This window comes from Capra hircus, unplaced genomic scaffold (genome assembly GCF_001704415.2).
Source record: "Capra hircus breed San Clemente unplaced genomic scaffold, ASM170441v1, whole genome shotgun sequence".
NCBI lineage: Eukaryota > Metazoa > Chordata > Mammalia > Artiodactyla > Bovidae > Capra > Capra hircus.
Genome location: NW_017216500.1, coordinates 15,752 through 22,553, shown reverse-complemented (window position 1 = coordinate 22,553; position 6,802 = coordinate 15,752). Strand labels below are relative to the sequence as shown.

Genomic DNA, 6,802 nt, shown 5'->3' with positions numbered 1-6,802 from the left:
AAAATGTTTAATGGGATCATAAACATATCAACTGTCATCATTGTAAAAGCTGACTGTCCAAAGATTGGTAGATATATGTTGCATCATCTAAGTAATGATTTCTAACTATAGTAAAATGACATGGCAGTTTAGATAGAGGGGGAAACAGTGATTTTTTTTTTTAATGGTGCAATAATTTCTGAATAGGCAACTTGGAGTAGAAAAGACTGAAACTGCTTTGGAGCCAGAAAACTTAGATTTTAGTGAGCTTAAATTTCAATCTTGCCTTTAGTTTATTTACAGCAACTTGAATCATATCTCTCCACACTAGCCAGTAAGCTTACTTAGTATGGGAATGAGGCTAATCTTAAAAAAAAAAATTAATGGGTTTTATCTTTGGATCCTCCAGGCCCAACATGAAGAAGCCATTGAGTAAATATTTACTGAGGAAATGATTGTATAATATTGTTAGCCATCATCATCATGCTGTTCATTAGATCTCCAAAAACCATTCATCGTATACAGCTAAAACTTTTTACTTTGACCAGTATCACCTCATCTCCCACTCTTCTCTTTCCAGGCAACCACCACTCTACTCTGCTTCCACCGTTTCATTATTTTTTCGATCTCACATTAAAATGAGGTTATGTAGTGTTTGTCTTTCTGTCCCTGGCTTGTTTCACTTAGCATGATGTTCTCCAGATTCATCCATTTGTTGCAAATGGCAGGATTCCCTTATTTTTAAGGCTGAATAGTATTCCATTCTACATATATACCATATTTTTCCTTATCTATTAGACCGGGGTCCCCAGGCCCTGGGCCGTGGAAAAATTGTCTTCCAGGAAAACTGTCCCTGGTACATAAAAGCTTGGGGGCTGCTACATTAGACCATTGATGAATGTTTATTTAGGTGGCTTTCATGTCTTGGCTATTGTGAAAAATGCTGCAAAGAACTTAGAAGTGCAGATATCTCAGGATTCATATTTCACAACCTTCAGATATACATCCAGAAGTAGGGTTACTGGATCATCTGATAATTCTATCTTTTTAATTTTTTTAGAAACCTCAGTATAATTTTTTTCATGATGGTTAGACCTGTTTACACTCCCCCTAGTTCCCTGGTGGCTCAGAGATTAAAGCGTCTGCCTGGAATGTGGGAGACCCGGGTTCGATTCCTGGGTCGGGAAGATCCCCTGGAGAAGGAAATGGCAAACCCACTCCAGTACTCTTGCCTGGAGAATCGCATGGAGGGAAGAGCCTGGTAGGCTACAGTCCGTGGGGTCGCAAAGAGTTGGACACGACTGAGCGACTCCACTTCACTTCACTTCAGTAGTGCTCCAGGGTGGCTTTCTCTCCACATCCTCACCAACACTTGTTACTTGTTTTGTTTTTGATATTTGCTATGCCAACAAGTGTGAGGTGACATGTCATTGAGATTTTTCTTTTCATTTACCTGATGATTAGTGATGTTGAGTACATTTTCAACACTTGTTTTCCTATGCTTTCTTTTGAGAAATTTCTATTTAGTTCCTTTGCCCATTTTTTAAATTGATATATTTTTATTTTTGCCATTGAGTTGTGTGAATTCCTTATATAGTAAATCTTCACACACACACATAATGGCAATTATATAGAAGTAACGAATATGTTTTTTTATGTTGACTGATGTTTGCACAATGTACGTATATACATCAAAACATCAAATTGTATACCTTAAATATGTACAATTTGTATTTGCAAAAGATATCTCAATAAATTATTAGGAAAAAGGTGTAACTATAACTCATAGACTATCAGTTGCCTTATTTCTAGAATATAAGTCAGCAGTTTTGTTTGCAATGCAGAAATTATCAGCACTTGTCATACCTTGGATTGGGAAATTTTCTAGGTCATAGAGGGACCTGTACTTCATAAATAAATAAATAGTTCCATTTAAAATTTGTCTTTTTGGGCGGCGGGCTTCTGAGGGGCGCGAGCTGAGCTTACTGAGGTTGGTCGTGTCTGACTTTGCATTTTGCGTGAATGCGGCTGCTGATTGAGTCATTCAGGATAAATTATTATAGATTCTAAAATATTTTTCCCCCTTATCTATGGACTTAACATAAAATTAGTTTTGTATGGAGTTGGACTTATTTTCTAAATAGCAACACCATTAAAGCCTTATCAGTTACAAAATTTTGGGTAGTTAAACCATGAGCTGTGGAAAAGAATTTGTGGAAACATTTTAAAAAATTGATTATCCCAAAGCTGATATTCTTAATGGGGAAGATTTTGACTGGTTGTTTGTTGAAAATGAACCATTTTTGAAGTGGTTTTGTGGGAATGTGAATGAACAGAACATATTGTCTGAAGAGGAATTGGAAGCTTTTAGCATTCTTCAAAAATCAGGCAAGCCCATCCTAGAAGGAGCAGCATTGGATGAAGTTCTTAAAACCTGTAAAACTTCTGATCTGAAGACACCTACCTTGAATGACAAAGAGCTAGAGAAATTAGAGGATGAGGTTCAAACTCTGCAGAAATTAAAGAACCTAAAAATTCAGCGACGTAATAAATGCCAGTTGATGGCTTCAGTAACTAGTCACAAATCTCTGAGGTTAAATGCTAAAGAAGAAGAAACCAATAAAAAGCTGAAACAGAGTCAAGGAATTCTAAATGCTACAGATACAGTAATGAACTTCACACTCTTAGTGATGGAGTTGCAAAGTTAATGATGTTCTTCAGACGGTCTAATTTGGGTCAAGGAACAAATCCACTGGTGTTTTTATCTCAGTTTTCATTGCAAAACTATCTAAGCCAAGAAGAGCAAAGTACGGCAGCATTAACCTTATATACCAAAAAAAGTTCTTTCAGGGTATACATGAAGTAGTCAAAAGTTCAAATGAAGAAATTTTCAACTTTTAGATATGCAGGCACCATCTATTTGTGATAATCAAGAAGTTCTTGAGGAGCGACGGCTAGAAATGGCTAGGCTGCAGCTGGCATACATTTGTGCTCAACATCAGTTAATTCACTTGAAAGCAAGTAATTTGAGCCTAAAGTCAAGTATAAGTGGGCAGAGGAAAATCTTCATAGCCTCACTAGCAAGGCTCTTGGCAAAGATAATTTGGATGCTGAAATTTCTAGCTTGAACAGTGAAATTCTGAAACTGAAGAATAAATCACTCATGTAAAAGACGAAATTTGCCTGCTGTGGTAAAAGAGAATGCCAGTTATTGAATATGCCAGTTGTAAAGGGAAATTTGATTCACAGATTGCTAAACAAGACTATTACACAGCAAGACAAGAGTTAGTTTTAAATCGTTGATAAAGCAAAAGGCATCATTTGAACTTCTTCATTTATCATATGAAATTGAATTGAGAAAGCATTGGACATATATTGTCAGCTGGAAAACTTGGTTCACCTACTTAATCAAAGTAATTTGATGTTCACCACGCGATTAGAAATGCTAACAGATCCATCAGTATCTCAGCAGATAAATGCAAGAAATACCATGATACCAAGGATTATTCTACTCATAGGCTTTATCAACTTTTAGAAGGAGAGAATAAGAAAAAAGAATTGTTTATAACCCATGGAAACCAGGAAGAAGTAGCTGAGAAATTAAAACAGGATGGTTCTTTGGTACAAGAGCAGTTGGAAGTATCTGCTCAAGAACATTCTTTTTTCTGTCCAAACTAAACAATGATGTGAACATGCTTTGTGAAGTTTTGTATCAAGGAGGAAATCAGCTTTTGCTTAGTGATCAGGAGTTAACGGAGCAGTTTCATCAAGTTGAATCTCAGCTAAATAAAGTAAATCATCTTCTTACTAATATTTTTGCTGATGTGAAGACAAAAAGAAAAACTGCTTGGCATCTAATAAGCTGCATTCAAGTGGAAAGAGAATTATATGTATATTTTTTAAAAGATGAAGATTATCTGAAAAATATTGTGGAGAATTTAGAAAACCAATCAAAGATTAAGACCATTGGTCTTGAAGACTGAAAATTGCCAAAAATGAAATCTTCACTGCATGTGCTTTACGTATTACGAGAAGAATGCAGATAATAAACATCATGAAAATAAAAAAATAAATAAATATAATAAAAGAAAATTTGTCTTCTTGACACATTGGAGGATGGATCAATGTTATGAAGAAACAAACATTATTAGCACTAATGTGACATCTGTTTCTCCCATTGTCCTATAATGAGGCATGAATGAAAGAGGATTTGGGAATCTGGCTAAAAGACAGATTTAGACTATCTCATTTTTATTTTAGGTGACAGAGGTTCATGTGATTTCTTAATACTCTACTGGGATAGAAGTTTCTCAACAATGGCTATCTTAATTTAGAAAGTTGTATTATACCGTCATTAAAAATAAAGCCTACTCTACTTCCCTGGTTTGTGAAGTTTAGTTGTAACCCAGAATATGAGAATATGATGTAAATATACAAATGTTAGTTATGTGAAGCAATATATAATTGGTAATTATAATTATTAACTGTGACTAATTTGTGTTGTTGATAGCATAAGGGAAATATAGACCAAACGAGCAAATTGGTTTTAGTTCCTCATCTGATTTTTTAGCAGTGTTGTAGACTTGTCATAACTTTTTGTCTTCCTGGATAAGAGCTAACAGTTCGGGAAGACTGTGTTTTGTACAAACTTTCAGCTTTCCAACATATCATACTGTGAAGCTATTTTTTTGCAGCCACTTGGTAAGAGTTATACATAAATTACATAGGGAATTTGAATTAAAGGCAATTGCACTTGGAGGTGGTGGAGGTTTAGTCACTAAGTCGTGTCCAACTCTTTTATGACCCCACGGGCTGTAGCCCACCAGACTCCTCTGTCCATGGGATGTTCCAGGCAAGAATACTGGAGTGGGTTGCCATTTCCTTCTCCAGGGATCTTCCCAACCAGGGACTGAGCCTTAGTCTCCCACATTGTAGGCAGTTTCTTCATCTGTCTGAGCCTGCTGGGAAGCAATGTGATTGTTAGTTTCAATAGAAAATTTTCAGTTAAAATTGCTTTGCAAATACACCCAAATATTTCAAACATATCTCATTATTAACAGATAGGACTATAACTGGGCTTTCCTGACGGCTTAGCAGGTAAAGAATCCACCTTTAATGCAGAAGACACAGGAGATATGGGTTCAATCCCTGGGTCAGGAGGAGCCACTGGAGAAGGAAATGGCAACCTGCTCCAGTGTTCTTCCTTAGAAAATTCCAAGGACAGAGGAGCCTGGCGGGCTACAGCGCATGGGGTTATCAAGAGTCGAACACGACTGAGCGACTGAACACACACGAGGACTGCAATAAGAGGGTAGTAATTTTAGAATTGTTATTTAATGTCAGCATGACATTGATTTTAATATTTTTTCACATTTTGAAAAATTCTTGAAAAATAAATATATCTCTAGAAATGTAAGATGTGCTATAATGGCCTTTTTCCAATGTCTCTGGTTTCATTTATTTAAAGTAGCCATTGTTTAATGTAAGTTTTTCCTACAAAAATCTAATTTTCCATTTACAGCCTCGTGGATGGACCTAGAGAATGTTAAGCTTAGTGAAATAAGTCAGGCAAAGAAAGACAAGTACTATATAATATCACTTATAAGTGGAATCTAAAAAATAATACAAACAAATTTATATACAAAAAAGAAACAGACTCACAGACAGAGAACAGAAACTTATGGTGACCAAATGGGGAAGAAGAAGAGAGGGGGACAAATTAAAAGTTTGAGACTAGCAAATACAAACTACTATACATAAACTAGATAAGCAACAGGGGTTTACTAGATAGCACCGACGATTATGCCCAATATCTTATAATAACCTATAATAGAATATAATCTGCAAAAAGAAGAATCACTATGTTGTACACCTGAAAATGACATAATATTGTAAATTAGAAGGCTTCCCATGTGGCGCTAGTGGTAACAGAATCCACCTGCCAATGCAAGAGACGCAAGAGATGTGGGTTTGATCCCTGGGTCAGGAAGCTCGCCTGGAGAAGAAATAGCAACCCAATGTAGCATTCTTGCCTGGGAAATCCCCTGGACAGAGAAGCCTGGCAGGCTACAGTCTGTGGGGTTGCAGAGTCCTTGGAGCAGGAAATGGCAACCCACTTCAGTTTTCTTGCCTGGGAAATCCCATGGACGGAGGAGCCTAGCACGCTATAGTCCGTGGAGTTGCCAAAGAGTTGGACAGGACTTAGCAACTAAGTAACAACAACAAAATAAATCAACTATATTTCGATAAAAAATCTAATTAGTTGTTTCACAACTCCTCTTGCTATACGAATTTCATTTTTTTAAATTGTTTTCAAATTTCTGATTAATATTTTAAAGAAGTTTTTTAGTAGAAATATGAAAGAAAAACAAAGCAGTTGTGTATAGGACATGAGTGCATTTATATTGGGCTTCAAAATTTGCAAAGCATTTTTGTAGATGTTATCATAGTCATATTTGTCAACACTTTTACGAATTGTCATCATATTCTTTTTCAAATGAATAAGAAGCAGCTCACAAATGTGAAGTGACTTGCACGGTTTCTCACAGAAGAGTTAGAACTTGGATTCAAACTTCGAGCCTCAGAGGCTGAATGAAGTTCAGTGCATGTTGCCTTATAGCTGTGATTGTTTCTTCCTTTTTTTCTAGGGGTCATGTAAGGAGTGAGGTCACTGGACTATAAGGACTGATCCTCCTCTGTGGTAGTCTAACACATTGCCACATTCCTCCTTTCTTTCCACTGCCAATAATGAATAGTAGAAGAAGGAGCTTGGCTGGGCCTTAGGAGACTCATGAAGGTTAAGACATTTGTTTGAGGTTCTCAG

The 6,802-nt window shown here is 36.4% G+C and overlaps 1 pseudogene; it reads left to right on the top strand.

Annotated features, from left to right (window-relative positions):
- The first annotated feature begins 2,137 nt into the window (after positions 1-2,137).
- On the top strand, positions 2,138-3,962 carry LOC108635470 (annotated as a pseudogene).
- Positions 3,963-6,802: the final 2,840 nt, after the last annotated feature.